This window comes from Hemicordylus capensis, chromosome 5 (genome assembly GCF_027244095.1).
Source record: "Hemicordylus capensis ecotype Gifberg chromosome 5, rHemCap1.1.pri, whole genome shotgun sequence".
NCBI lineage: Eukaryota > Metazoa > Chordata > Lepidosauria > Squamata > Cordylidae > Hemicordylus > Hemicordylus capensis.
In genome coordinates this window covers 76,018,689-76,035,171 of record NC_069661.1, presented here as the reverse complement: position 1 = coordinate 76,035,171, position 16,483 = coordinate 76,018,689, and positions in this window count along the sequence as shown.

Genomic DNA, 16,483 nt, shown 5'->3' with positions numbered 1-16,483 from the left:
TATATCAAGTTTCAGAGGCAAACCTTCTTTTTTTAACTTTATTATTGTATTCCATATTGGATGTGCACTGGCAAGTGAGTCATACAAACCCCAAAAAACATGCAGTTCCTGCCTTTAAAAGCTTGCAAGCTAAGATTAGGCACTGTATATGAATAGGGAACAGCATGTGTTGCTGGATCTTTGCTATCTGTTTTATGGTGCCTCTAGAAAAGAAACTGAATGACTGGTTGTTTCTTTGGTGGTGTTTTGCTATAGAACAAAAGCAGAAGGCAAAGCGCCCAGCTGCATGTGCCATGTTAACACATGTGAATGCACCTTCTTTGATTCTCAGCCCAGGCCAGAGCATTGCATGTGCACAGAATGGCCTTTGCTTGATGTGGCAGAAACAACTGCAATTGTGCTTCCAGAACTACATTACTTGATTTGGTCTAAACATATTAATTATTATTTCTTTATTATTAGCAGCGGTTGCTGTTTCTTTAATCACCCAGAGAGTACCCAAAATAGCTTACAGTTTGAATAAAAATACAATTAAATAAGGAAATCAACAAAGGTTCCTGCCTGGTCTCCTTCGCTTCACTGTGGCACCATTAGGTAAAGGTAAAGTGTGCTGTCAAGTCAATTTCGACTCCTGGCGCCCACAGAGCCCTGTGGTTTTCTTTTGGTAGAATAGAGGAGGGGTTTACCATTGCCTCCTCCCGCGCACGATGAGATGATGCTTTTCAGCATCTTCCTATATCGCTGCTGCCCAATATAGGTGTTTCCCATAGTTAGAGCAGGGGCTAAATGATGAAAATCTCCTGCTACACTTGGCTGGCAGATGCTGCATCTGCTTCTGGGTCAGGCCTGGTGTTTATCCCCCTTCCTGCAAATGGCAACTCCGCTAGGCAGGCATGCAGTGCAGCCTTGTCAAATCTCAGACAACAGAGAATCTAGTTCTCATAATGCAGGTTAAATAGTTCGATGAATGTTTATTTAATTCAGTCTTAAAACATCAGTCCTTGTCTCCAGGGGCCTTACCCATTTTCCCAACTTCTTGCTACAGCACTGATCCCTGCAACATTATCTTGTTACTTATGCATTAATGTGGTTTTGTCCTGCTCTTAAAAGAGGTGTTATGGCCTCTGATGTAAGTACAGCTGTTCTCAGTATACCTTACACTACAAAAGCAGCAGCATCTGCTTGCATTTCTGAATTGTTAATTGTGGGTCTAATATACCAAGAGGATTCATGGCTTCTGTATCAGTAATTCAGATCTTATGTACTGTAATGTATCATCAGGTTTTCCTAACTAATGGCAGCGCATAGGCTACATTTCTGTCGTGTAATACATTTTACTTCTATTCATGCCTCAACGTAGAGGTTTGCCACTAATTATCCTGTCAAAATATGGCCGATTTTGGACATAACACAGGCTGCAGCTCTGCTCCCCCCTTCCCCACATGCTTACCTATCCGAAATCTGAAGTATTGGCCTCCTCTCTAGGAGGGGGAGCTGGCTGCCAGGCTTCCTTCTTTGATTGGACAGCCACAGCAGCTGATCAGGATGGAGAGAGGGACGTACTTCTTTTCCTCAACTCTGGTCCTAGGGAAGGCTGCCTCCATTGCTGAATTTGGACGTAATGGAGGCAGCTGCAAACTGGAGGCCCAAGCAGCAAACCCGAGAGTTCAAACTAGAACTCAGATTGAGTTAGGATTGAGTTAGGATCTGAAACTCCTCTGAGTTAGGATTGAGTTAGGATCTGAACCTCAGATTGAGTTAGGATCTGAACTGTGGTTTCCTGCATTCGGACATTCAGGTTTGGGGACCTCTGGCTGCTCTGCCTCTGGTTCCCCATTATGTCCGAATCTGGCCATTATTTAAGAGCTGCTAACTTAAGTTCATAGGGCACAGAATTTCTGCCATTTCTTAGCTGCCAAGAAACTGCTTGCCCTGAAGCTAGTTCGGTAATGCCAGACAGTGGCTTCACAATTAAAATATGAACATAGCAGTTATGAATGTTCTGAAACACAGAAGTGTAATTACTGTATTTTGATTTTTCAAAACACATATTAATGTTTTGTAGTTAGCAGCCATCTGGTACAAATTAGGCTAATGTGGAAAAAACAAGGGTGATCCAAATTGTATAGATAGCCTTGGTTGGCTTCTTTGTTGTGGGCAGGGAACCCATCCTCCAAAGTGACCAGTTGGAAAGTCAAGCAACTGCCTCTCTTCACACACACATCGGCTGACATCCTAATGCTGCACATGTACAACAAACAAAGGTGTGCTAGTGCAAGATTGCATTGCTCTGTGAAGTTACTGGGATTTTCCTAACTGTACTCTTGTGCATTTGTGCTCTGGCATGAGAGTCCCCTGCAAAATATATGAGGTATTTCACGGGTTGTACACCTTGTTGCACAAATGCAAACATATTTGTGCTGGTGCATCACTGTTCCAGAATGCAAGCTCCAGACTTGATACAAGTACCTAGTACAACATCCTTGCACAAGAGCAGTGTTCATCAGGTGGTCGGCCACTATATATAATGGCTGTAGTTGAGAGGCAGAGCACAACACAAGTGTAGATGAGATAATTTCCTTCCCTTCTATACTCCACTAACTCTTTTCTTGAACAGTTTCCCCAGAGAAGAGAGGGGAGAAAATTCTCTCTTTCTCACTTACCCCTCCCTTTTCATTTTCCCCTTTTTCCTTTCCCCCCATTTCTCTCTCTTCCTCATGCACACAGACTCTGTTTCTCCCCAACCCTGCTTATCTTTCAAACTATTTCCCATTCCAGAAAGTCAAGAGGAAGAAAATTGAAGGGGCACAGATAGAAGCTTCCTTCCACACTAGGTGATTTCTCTAGAACTGACATCATTTATTTTTTCTGTTTTTACAGATCATCCGGATGACCACCTCACTGCCAAATTATTGTATTTCAATGTTTTAGTGTTTTCCCAGAATAAATTTGTGCAAAGGGGGCTTGTTGTTTTCCTAAGCAATAGCAGCACAATGTGTCCAGTGTGGGCTGACTGAACACTTCTGAGGCTGGGGCGGGGGGGGGGGAGGCAGGCGGGCGGCTACTGTCCCTTTAATAAATAGTAGCTTCCTCCTTGCCTCCTTTCTTTTAAAGTGACTGTTGCCTCCATAATTAGTGGTTTCTTGTTCATTCAAATGGCCATGACACCCTAAATCGGTCCTTAATTAATTCTCATTCCTGCAGGAAGGGCATTTTAATTATTGGTCAGTATCCTCTGCCATGAAGACAGATGCAAAGAACTCATTCAGCTCTGCACTCGCCTTCTCCTCCTCAATAATCCCTTTCATCTAAGGGTCCAACGACCTCCCTGGCAGGTTTTCTTCTTCTGATATATTTAAAGTTTTTGTTATTCCCAGTTCTGGCTATATGCTCCTTAAACTCTCTATTTACATCACTTATTATCCCCTTGCATTTCCTTTGCTAGAGTTTATGTTCCTTTCTGTTCTTTTCATTTGGGCAGGACTGGCATTTTCTGAAAGAAGTCTCCCCTTTTATAGCTTCCCAGACTCAACTTGTTAGCCATGCTAGTATCCTCCTGAACTTGGTGGTACCGTTCTTCCTTCTTGGTATACATTCCAACTGAGTTTCTACTATTGTGGTTTTAAATAAGCTATGCTTTCTGGAGTGATTTGATTTTCCCTTTCAGCTTCTTGTCTGCTACAACCATTTTCCATTTCAAAAAGATGTGAGAGACAGAAAGGCATGTGGACTGGGGGCGGAGAGTGGGGGGCAGCAACATCCCTAGATGCCAAATTTAGTCCGAGGGCCACTTCTTGCTGACCACTGTTGTATAGCAATCATTGTTTCAATAAAGAATTTGCACCAGATTGAATGACTGTGTCACTATGTTCACAGTGGTGTTCACCATGGTTTAGCACAACCTCAGTCCCTCACCTTGACCAACACAAGTTATATTCAAGATATAGATGAAGGGGTGCCTTGCTGTGGAAGAAACAGACTTGGGTTTGGCAAGGGTATCGTCGTTGTGCTGATACATGTCTCCCTTTTAAACAAATGTTCCAACAGATGCATGATCCAGTGAGTGAGAGGGGAATCACATTTTTTATTTCTAGCCCTGAATGACCTGTCACAATTCTGTTACTCAGTTTTGTCAACTGCACTTCTGCAAACAAAAGCAGAGAGATAAAACTGCTAGGACTCTTTAATGGGCTGGTGCCAATCATGTACTGAGCAGGTATATGTAACCCAACAGGCATGTACTGAGCAAGCATGTAACCCAACTGTTCTTCTAAAAGAAGCTCACTCTTTCATTAAGCAGCCAGGCCAGTCAGATGATTTATAAGACCAAGTAGAATCTTATTGGCTTCGTGTGCCACCTGGAACTTTTACACACAGCATTCTTTACTAAATGTTTACTGGGAGGCTTTACTGCGAACTTGAAGTTGTCCCAAAAAACTGACACAAATAGTGGATTTTTTTACCTTGGATATAAATCGGGCTACACTCTAATGGACAGTGAAAAACCTGAATTGTGTGTGAACTGCTCCCCGGTAATTTGCAGGGACTTTGGGGTAAATCTGGCAGTTATGTGAATGCAATCCCTCCATTCCGGAAGAGATGCAAGTTAAAAGGCTTTAAAACCCTGTGTGAAAAACTTACTGGGGTCTAAACAGGAATTTATTCCAACATCAATTTTGATGGGGGATTTTATGGGGCATCTACATGATACACAGTGCAATTTCTTAGCCCCATGATTTGCTGGCTATCTGCTGATCAGTGTAAAACCGATGCCGTTTCAATAGTCCTTTTAAATCATGGATTTAGATCCTCACTGAGCTAGTTCCTATAATATTGCCCTCTGGTCATCACAGTGGTAGTGCTGGTATAGAAGACAACTGGTCAGCAACTCTGCCTGCCTACTGTGGTGCCTTGACATGTCTGCATGCCAAGACTAATATCCAGAATCTATGCCAGTCCAGGGCGCTTTCCAGACTAGACCCTACAATGGGGTCAGGATGTATCTCGGAAGTGTGCTTCAACACTTCCTGTGTCGTGACACCGCAGTTCCTACACGAACATCAGGGTACCATTCACATTACTAATGCCTTCTTTTCAATTTAATCACTGCAATATAGAGCTAAGGCATCATATATCTGATGTGAAAAAGTTGCTGGTTTTTCAGGTTGTTAGTTGCTGCAAGACTGCTGCCCCTGCTGTTGACGTTTCAAATGTGTCTTGCCCGAACGGAGGCATTTTGCTGCTGATGAGCAGCTAGTCTGGAAAGCACCCAGCATTTCTTGGAAGTTGGGGAGGGAAAGAAACAAGGACGTTTGAAAGTCCCATTTTGTGAATTATAAATCCATGCAAAAAACCCTTCCATCTCCAGTTCAGTTTCTCACATTATTAAGATAAAAACAAGAGGCTTATTCTTTTCCTTGGGAAAGTGCAGCAAGCTTTTATCTGTGCAGTCACCACAGTAATAGGCACAAATGCCATCTTTGCCTCTCATTCCAGTCCACTTCTGTTTCACTGGATCATTGAGAACTGTTTGTTGCCAACTTGTTTTGAGAGATATGAAATGGTTGCACGACTGCCAAGCTGGAATTTGGCACTGAAATCATTCTGCAAATGAATGGTAGAGCACATAATGTATAAACAAGCTGTGTGAGAGAGCATGCTTAAAATGTTTAAATACCCTCTTGAGAAAAGATAGAAAGCAGTTCCTGGGAACAGTAACAATAGCTGTCAGAAGACAAAGATCATTGATTTCCATCATGGATGACTTATGATCAGTAAGATATGTATAGAATAGGGAAGCAGCTCCGGAGGCATGAAGGTTTGTGTGCTCTAATGTCTCTTGTGGGACTCAATCCACACATTCATTCAATGACATGATCTATTTCTTACACATAAATCCAATTAGGAGCATGTTGAATCTCAAACAGAAGCCAGTCTCATACATGGAGTTAGCATATGCTGCTTTTAAGAAAAGGTTTATTTCTGAAAGGAAGGGGAAATCTCACTTTTCAAAACAAGTTGTTCTAACAAGAACTAATCTGCCCAGGGGTGGATTAACCTCTTTGCTGCCTATAGGCAAAGAGGATTTTGCTGCCGAGGGGAGGGGGAGAGGGTGTGAGGGGAAATCCCCCCATTTGCCTATAGAAATTGCTGCTGCCGCTGTGGGATAAGACACAGCCTTGGTGGCTGGGCTGGCTGCAGGAAGGGTGGATGGGGGCAAGGAGGGAAGAGAATACCCCCCTTCCCTTTACTCTTTAAAGTGCCTGTGTGCTGCATATAGAATACTCCACGGCAGGAGCAACTGGCGTGGTGGCGGTGGTGGCATGGTAGCCACTCTGACCATTCCCCTCTCCCCCAAATGGCTGCCTGAAATACAGGAGAGCTTGCATGGGCTCTCCAGAGCTCAGGGCCGCATTGCACACCAGTAGCCCCCGCCCCGGAAGAGTATTCTATATGCACACCATCTATATGCAAAATTTATCCCACCACAACAGCAGCAATTTTTATAGGCAAATGGAGGGATTTCACCTCATGCCCCTCTCCCTGCAGCTGCCACTGCCACCCCCAGAGAAGCAAAGCAAAGTTTGAGGAGCAGCAAGTTGCCGCTCATCAGATGTTGCCACCATAGGCAGACAACTCTACTGCCTATGCCTTAATCCACCTATGAATCTGCCTACTTTCCTTTTACTATCCCTACAACTAGACTAAATTTGGTCCAAATTGGTTAGGCATTTCACAAGTTAGCTCACTTGTGCCTCAAACCATACGTCTACCATCTCGAATTTGGGTGGATGACACAAACTATGCGTTTGAGGTATCTCTATGTGTCCCTAAAACTGTACCAAATTAGTTCCCACTTGCATCTCAAACATTCACATGTCCACCATTTTAAATCAGGGTGGATGACATCATTACAAACTATAGCCTTGAGCCATCCCTATATGTCCCCACATCTGCAGCAAATTTAGTTCAAATCAGGCAGTTCACAAGTTAGCCCAATTGTGCCTCAGATGTCCACGTTTCCAAGATCTTGAATTGGGGTGAATGACATCATCCCTATGTTTCACTACTACAACTGTAACAAATTTGGTTCAGCCCTCTTGCACCTCAAATGTTCATGTGTCTGCAGTCCTGGATTGGGGTGTCCCTCCTCTACGCCATTGAGGTGTCCCTATGTGTCACTCACTACAACTGTAGCAAATATTGTTCAAACCAGTTAGATGATTCACAAGTCATCCCACTTGTGCCTAAAATGTTTTCATGTCTACCATCTTGAATTGGTGTGGATGACATCATCACAAACTACGCCACTGAGGTGTCCCTACAACTGTACCCAATTTGGTTCATATTGGTCCAGGCATTGCGAAGTTGATATGGGGTGGATACACACATGGAATGCCAGGTGATTTCATAAGCCTTCTGGAAAGTAGGCTAATGAGTCCAAAAGAGTTTGTCAGCTGGTCAGAATGTAGAGATTCTGAGAGCATGATGTAGCCAAAGTTAAGGACCTGCATTGCTAACTCACCGATATCAATGGTACATACAACCACTTAACTTTTCTCATATCGTATGTATCTTGTGTATCTTAAGATTCAGCTCACAACCAGCAGCCATTAACAGTACTACAAGGTAATTCCTTCTTTAAGGTGACAGAGTTGTGGGAGCCAGATGGGTGCGGTGGTTAGAGTGTTGGACTTGACAGGAGACCAAAGTTCAAATCCTCATTTAACCATGAAACTCACTGGGTGACTCTGGGCCAGTCAATTATCTCTAGGCCTAACCTACCTCACAGGGTTGTTCTGAGGATAAAAACATAACCATGTTCACTGCTCTAGGGTTCTTGGAGGAAGAGCAGGATATAAATATAAATATATATATAATATAATTTTTATAAATATATACATTTATAAATTTAAAATTTAAAATTTTATAAATATATAAAAATACATACATATAATGCCTATAGCCTGATGTACGTGCATGGTCTCCCATTATACAAGGGTTTTCTACAGATGATCTACAAATATTATACTTGCTTTCAATTTGTTGTTATTATTATTTATTATTATTATTAATTATTATTATTATTATTATTATTTATTTATTATTTTGTTAAAGCAGCTACACTCCCAATTTCTTTGTTTGAAGCTCATGTATTGGTCTTCCCTCTTTACTTGAAAGTTCCATTCAAACTGTTCTTTGTATCACTTTATAAACAAGTGATTGAGCAAGAAACCAGCCAAACAGGTACAGACTGGAAATTAAGTATAATATAGGAGAATATTGCCTCTGCATCTTTTAGTCTTGCCCAAAGAAATTTACCTTCCAAGAAATTTGATGGTAAGGATATAATAAGAGCAACCTGCTGTCAGCTAAATTAACCTGCAATAGCATTGTTATGCCCTGACACAACCGATACCATAGTTGATAATGCTTCCCTCAGCTGAAGGTAGCACTAATGGTGTGGAGTTCATGGCTCCTACAGGTTGTATTCTCAGTTTATTCAAAGAAGACTGCCTTAATTAAATGAATCTCAATACCAAAGATCAGGGAATGCTACTCCACAACAGCTGGAGGCATGCTCAGAGGAAACACTGGTTCATGAGCCTTTCGGCACATCCTTTGCTTTGGCTGTCTTTTTGTAGATGGGTTAACCCTGTGTGAATATATTTAATTAGGCCTAGTTTCATTGCCACCAAAACAGGCAGCTTGACAGGATCTATAAGCAGTAAAAAGACCCTAATGAATAAACACTCAACTGAATTAAAATTTTATGAGAGACAATCGGGTATGTTTTGCTTTCAAGTGTTCTCTGTACAGAGATCTGTACATGTTCAAAAGCATTCATTGTTGTACATATTCTAGATCTTACAAGCAGCTTGTCGAGTGAGGCTTGGGTCAAATTAACAGAGTCCATATATTATATTCAGCAGAGATGTGATGAACTGAAATAAATGAACCTCCTTCAAACTAAGATACACCATCAGGAGGGGGCATCATCTTCAGTAATGCATACAACTTTAGCCATTGCATATTCAGACTTATCTTGTTAACCATACTGTCTATAAATTTCCATTTAAAAATTAAGATTCTGAGAAGTCCATTGACTTAAAGATTTCCATAGAGGAGGAGTGTTTGATTACATCTAACCTTAATGACAACCTATTTAATAATCTTAGAGAAACAGACTACTTCCTTGCATTGTGGCTTTGCTGTCTATAAACTCCCAAAAGGGCCTTTCCCATCAACTATAGCTAGAACAGTATTGGTTTTTAATAAGGAAGGGCCTACTTCTTGGTAGACCCTTGCCCTTCTGTATTGCAAAGAATGTTAAAATAGTTCAAAACTTGTCATAAATAGCATTACAGATAATATAAATCTATGCTTTCCCAGTCCTTGCTGTACTGAAACCCTTCCAAAGGCTTCCCATAATAGCTAGAGAACTGCCAGCAGTTTCTGCCACACTATATACAGCCAGCTGTGCTTTTTAATATGCCCAGGGATTCCTAATTACCAAATTATATATAAGGGAAAGTGCCAGCAACTAGTGAAATCCTCCTCCCTGCCTTACTCAGTTAACTCTTTCAATACCTCCTGCCTTCAGCTCAGTTTAGGAGCAGTAAGGAATTGCCCCCCAAACAGCACAAAAATGCTTCTACTGTTAATAGCAGAGCAGAAATTATATGATGATTACAGAGATCAGGAGAACTTGCTTCTGAAGTATAGCACTGCCACTACTATTATGTACAATATGGAACACTTCTTTGGCAAGTTTGCTTCATCTGTGGCATTTTCCACAACTTACAGAGAATCAGATTAAAATCAAAATTGAGTACTGGGGCTTACAGCTTCACATATTTGGCTAACTCTACAAGAGGAGATCATAATAATTATTTAAAGTAGACACTCCAAGATTAGAGATAAGGGCCCAGTTCAGACAACACTTTAAACATGTGATTAGATTCCTCTACATGTATACAAATGATCATCTGAATTGAAAATCATTCAATTTCTACCCATAATTGAAATACTAGATACACTGTAGGATCTAAAACATGGGGTAGTCACCTTCACGTGATTAGATGATTGCATGTATCTGTGGTGTTTTCCACCACCTCTAACCATTGAGTTTGAATTATAAACTCTGGTCATTTGAAAAACACAGAGATACTAACTGCACGTGTAAACGTATCAGCTGAACTAGCCCAGTGTAAGGGAGTGGGCCTTATACTCATGATTTGTTATAGATATATGTCCCAACTTGTTTAAGCAAATGCATATCAAATGTTGGCAATTTCCAAACATTTGGAATGGAATGGTTGCAGTTTATACACGTTCATACACATTCAGTCTAAAACCATTTAAAAGCTATAGAAAGCTTCTATAGTTGATCAGATCCAGTTCACAAATCAGATAAATCAATGTGCTTAAATTTAAAATGGCTTGATCCTATAAGCTAAAGTAGCTTAAATCTAAGTGTTCTTTCCTAATTTATTTGCGGATCAAGCTGCCCGCCAATGTTTAATGTCAGACAAAAGGTGCCAGTTTTTGAACTGCACTAAAGTTCTTTGTATTCCCCTTGAAATTAAAAGGATCTTGAGAAAAGATGAGAAAGACGAGCTGTGCAGTTTGCATGTGAGTTCTAGACTTCTCATAAAATGAAAGGAATTGCATTCTCATCGCAAGTGTGCAAATCACATAAAATTCTGTAGTCAAATATTCACTTTATTTCACAACAGTTCCTTGGTTCTCCATAATAAGTCTGCTACTAGCTTTTGCACACAGAAATAAATCTCACTGAAACCACTGGGATTTACTTTCATATAATAACTCTAATCCAAGAAACTATGTGCAAATGAGTCCCATCAAAGGCCAGGAAATTAAGAATCTTCAAGAACAAGATATTCAATAACGGAAAAACAGAAAGTGCTGGCTGAGTTTCTGAGGCTGAATTCAGGTCAATGCATTTAGAAAAGGCATGTGCTGCTCTTATTATGTGGAACAGTTGGCAAGCTCTTTGGAGATTTACACCAAACAGCTATGTTTTTGTCAACTTTGTCAGGAGCTAGAAGATTGTGGTTTGGTTTTATTATTTGTTTCTAAACAATAATCACGGTTATTCCCATGCTCTCTATTTCACTTGAGGAACAGTTACACCGCTATCAAAGAAGTGTCTGGTCTGGGGAGTGTTGGGGAGAAGAACTATATTCCTTCCCAGTATCAAATTTTTATATGTATAGGGTAAGGGTTCTGAAATGATTATTCAGTGTATGTCATACCTGAAATAAATCCTTGTTAAAAGAATTTGAGAGATAGATTAGTGTTTTACTGTTGTTAACGTGCATTCCATTCAGGACCGGCATCAAGGGTTGGTCAAGTCACTGGCCACTGGCCCACAGCCCTGGCCACTGGCCCATGGCCAATCCCTGAGGCTCATATCAGGGTGCAAAGAGGAGGCAGCAACATCCCTGGATGACTCACTTACAACTCTGTTTCCTTCCCAAATGCATCTGGCCCACAAAGCCTTACCCTGGATCTTATTTGTTTGTTTGTTTTTGAAGAATGGCCAGTCTATATGGATGTGGACTATGCAGTGGTGCCCAACTATGTGAGTGACAGGGGAGGATGAGAACCTTAGTGGGCTTTATTAGTTCATTCACATTAGAGGATGCTACTGACTGAATACAAATCCAGTTAAGAGGAAGACACAAGGAGGGAATAAGAACTCTAAGACTAGTGGGCTTTTAAAAAAATTAGTGGTTCCTAAACTGGGAGCCTCCAGATGTTGCTGAACTACAACTCCCATCAGCCCCAGCCACAATAAATTGTAATTGGGGCTGATGGGAGTTGGAGTTCAGCAACATCTGAAGGCTTCCAGTTTGGAAACCACTGGAGTGGGAACACAGGAAGCTGTCTTATACCAAGTCAAATTATTGGCCCATCTAACTTAGAAATGTCTACACTGACTGGCAGTGGGTTTCCAAGGTTTCAGGCAGGGGTCTTTCCCAGTCCTACCTGGAGATGCCAGGAACTGAACCTGGAAACTTCTGCATGCAAAGCAGATGCTCTACCTCTCAGGTACAACCCCATCCTTGGAAAGGATGTGCTTCTCTGGATGTATATTGCACAGTTAATACGTGCTTCTTTATTACTGTTTTATGATGAGATATTATTGTAGTGTGAAGTACAAGCAGCATACAAATTTAATACATAAATAAAAGGAATGTATCTGTGCAAGCTACTGAAAACTGTTTTCATGCCATTTTTCGGTTTTGATGGTTACTCTGAATTGCAGATGCAATTATTGGTCTCAATACTTTACCCAAAGACCATATGCCCTTAAAGCTGTACAATCTCCAAACTATGGCCATGCCATGCTGTGCCATCTTTTTTTAAAAAAATGATGTGGTGAGGTTTGTTGCTTGGGTACATGCTTACTTGAGGGTACATCAGGAAGCTGCATGGAACTTATACACAATACTTTGGTATCAGGTTGCAGCACGGTCATGTTGCTGCCGGGTCAGAGCTGTAAAAGCACCCCACAGTGGCAGTATAAGCAGGAGACATTGTGAATAGATTCAGCAGGCATCTATTTTCCATGCTCAGTGAGCAATAGTGCAAGAAATCAGCAGAGACAGAAACATGCCCAGGTTATCACATGGAGGCACCCCAGGTGTCAAAACAGATTTTGCCTGGATAAAGGAAATGAATGTGTTAATCCTGCATTCACCAGATGGCCTAAGTATATAATTAGACACAAGAGAGGTCATGTTCAGGCAAGATTCAAGAGCTGAAAGAAAACAGTTTGCATTAATTACAATCAGCAGCATTCAATTTCCAAACAGCCCTCACTAGTGCTATATGGATTTAAGGCTGAATAAGCTGATAAAGCACACACCCATATATATCAGTTGTAAATTGTGCCTGCTGTGTGTAGTTGGAACCATTAACCAACTATAAACAAAGGCCCAGTTCAGACGAAATGTGAAAGAACCCAGGAAACTGGAGTTAATAGAAAAAATGGACCCGCTCTTTCCTTCCCCTAACTCCATTTGTCACCTTCAGTTTGCATTAAGTTATGCTGCCATAAAATGTATTTCGGCAGCGACCAAGGTACGTCTGATCCAGGAGCGCAGTTAGCCTAGCCTCAAACCAGAGTTGAGGGAGGAAGCTCCTCCCTCATTCCAGCTCCCTTGCTCTCTCCATTGGCTGCACAGGCTGTCCTTCAGGAAAGAAGGAAGCCCACACAGCCAGCTTCCGCACCTCTCTACAGTCTTGCTGACTGCAGGTCAGCAAGACTTCCGTAGGTCTAAATGTGAATGGGAGAGCAGGGGAAGGGCACGGATTCACTGGACATGCGGTTCGGTATTTTGTCTGGACTGAGCCAAAAACTACAGAACTCTGGAAGGGCCCACCACAACGCATGCTTGACAATCATTCTGGTTCATTTCACTCAGTACCCTACTGGATGAAAAAGAAATGTGCATCGATGTCCCTTTCCATGCCGCACCCAACAACTTGAATCTATGCATGCTTTCCAAGAAGAAAGACCCACTGAGTTCAACTGATATCCAGTGGTCTTCAGCGGCACAAGTATCTTTTGTGTATCTGTGCAGTGCAGGCCAGTAAATACTTCTACACAGGCACTGGATTCAAACAGAAGGAATCTGTCTGTGCTCTCCACAGGTAGTCTCCCTCTTCCTTGCAAAGGTGCACCTAGGTAACTTTGGAGCCTGGACCTAAAGGCCTTTGGAGGCCCCCCTCCCCTGCAAATTAAGCATCATCATGCTCCACCAGGCAACCACACAACCCGAGACAAAGGGAATTGGGGGGGGCCCAGGGGCTGTGGAGGCCTTTGACTTTGGCCTCAAAGTCCAGGGGTAGGTGCACCTCTGTTTCCTTGATCAATGGCCAGTGGTTAAAACAGGTATAGACTGTGCTTCTGTGGGGACAGAGCTTGGTTTTTAAAGGAGACCATATTCTGTTTGCAAATTCACAGTCCTACAGGACTCTTTTCAGGCAACAATCTAGCAGTGTTCCCTCTAATAGGGTTTCCCAGATGTTGTTGACTACAACTCCCAGAATCCCCAGCTGCAATGGCTTTTGCTTGAGGATTATGGGAGTTGTAGTCAACAACATCTGGGAATCCCTGTTAGAGGGAACATTGCAGACTAGGCAGTTAGACTATGAAGGAAATCAGTACTTAGTATACACACAGACTCAACAATACTAGAGGTGTTCATTTCTTTGTTTTAAAATTGTATACCCTGCCTTTCCATTAGAAATGCTCGAGATGGCTTTCAGTATTAAAGCCTAACAATAAATCAACAATGATAAACAATTGAAAAGACAAGAGACTGGGATAACCAATAGAACAATCCAGAAACCAAAATTAAAACATGACCAGCAATTGAAGGAACCTGAAAGCCTTAGCAGGCAAAGGTCTGCTTCAAAAGAAATGTTTTGAACTGGTATGGAAGACCCACAGAAGGGACTCATGGCAAGCCTCCCTTTGGGAAGGAGTTCCATAACCAAGATGCAGTCACCAAGTAGGCCCTCTCCCATTAGATACACATTGGGTGGCTTCTTACAATCTCCCATAAGTACTACAAAGTTGGTAGGAAAGGAACTGGATGTCCCACAGCACACACACTCCTGTGCAGCATGTTGTGCAAACCCGCCCAAGTCCAGTTGGTCAACCAGACATGTTACCAACTTGGTCAAGCCAACGTCAAGCCTTGGTTATGGACCTTGCTGAGGTTAAAGTTAATAACATGTCCAGTTAGCTAGATGCGAACCAGACTTGGGCAGGTTTGCATGACATACCACATAGGAGTGCACATGCTGTGGGACCTCCAGTTCCTTTCCTACTGACTTCATACATGCAAAAATTATGGGAGTTGGTGAGAAGCTGCCCATTATTTCAGGAACATCTTGGTAGGGGAAGGAATCATGGCTCTTTGTCCCAGTCAATCTTTGGATATCACTATTTCCAATAACAATTGACATGTTGTTGTTTTCTTCAGTATAGTTGTAAACATGCACTTTCAGAACACACACACACACACACACACACACACACACACAATCCTACATAGCCTCGCTCTTTCAAAGCCCTCATTGGACTGTTTCTTGTAGTAGGCCCAGGCTTTTCTGGCACCGCACTGTGTGGGGAAATTTTTTTTCCTCCTCAGCCGAGAATTATTAGAAGCAGGAACAGCTTTTCCCTGGAGATTTTCCTCAGTGAGGTCATTCACACAAACAATAAGTGTGTTCTACCCAGGTTTGGAAGCTGTGTATGCTCCCAATTTTTGGTTGTGTGGAAGCAAGTTAGGAGGAAAAACTGGATAGAAGTGATTGTGTGGAAGCAGGGCAGGAAGAAAACCTGGATAGCTTTTCCTCCTTTCGGAAAATTGAGAGCACACACAGATCCCAAACCTGGGTATAACACGGTTGTGTGAATGGCCTCAGTGTCTTAGTCATGCCTTAACATACAAGAGCTGAAATATTCAGAGACCCTATAGTGCATCATGGACCCAACCAAGTATGGGATCTTTTTCTCAAACAAAAAGATTATTGCAAATAACCTTGTGGTGTCCTATAAATACCATGTGTGCAATAGGAATGTGCAGAACGTTTTGATGTTGAAAAATTTCGACTCAAATAGCACCAAAGCAGTAAACACCAATAAGATAGCACGAATAACTGCGGACTGAAAAGATGAACATTTGGGGGGTGAATATTTCTGTCCCTCACAAGCACTTCTTTCAACCCCCCAAATGTAGCAGGTGAAGCCTGTTCACATTCACGTGTGAAGCCCTAGTTATGAGCAGGTTGATCATTGTGCAACAGGTTTGCCCAACATAAGGCCCAGGGAGAGAATAACAGCCTATCAGTGGATATTCCTGCTTGCTCCACCCTTCTCTTGCATGTGCACTCACAAGGATGGTGGATTCCATAACATGCCTTCTCTTGCCAAGCTAGCAAGTGAACCCTTGGCAATGAGAGGGAGAAGGGGGATAAACATCTACAATGTCTGTCTGGAGTAGACTGTCTCAGCAGTGGTGAGTGATTTGTTGGGTGGATGGGAAGAGAAATCCGCCTTTTATTTCTGCTTATGGAGTATAGGCTTGCAATCGAGTGGCAACTGTGGTCAGCAGCAACATCTTGCAACAGACTTTGTACCTGTGCCGCTGCCATTCTCAGTCTGTATGGGATGGGTGGGAAGAAGAGGGAAGTCTTAACAGATCTGTGTGCGCATGCACATAATTGAGCACCTCTTCCCTGCCCCACACTAATTTTGGTTGCTGGGGGACAGGTGGGAAGAAGTGCCCTAACTGAGATCTGTGTGTGTGTACATTCTGTGTATGGATCAGAGGGAGGGAGGAGGACAAAAACCATTTGTAGAATTAGGGTCAAGTGTAACCCCAAAGTGACAGAATGGGATATTTTCAAATTAACTAATACATTTTAAACAACAGTT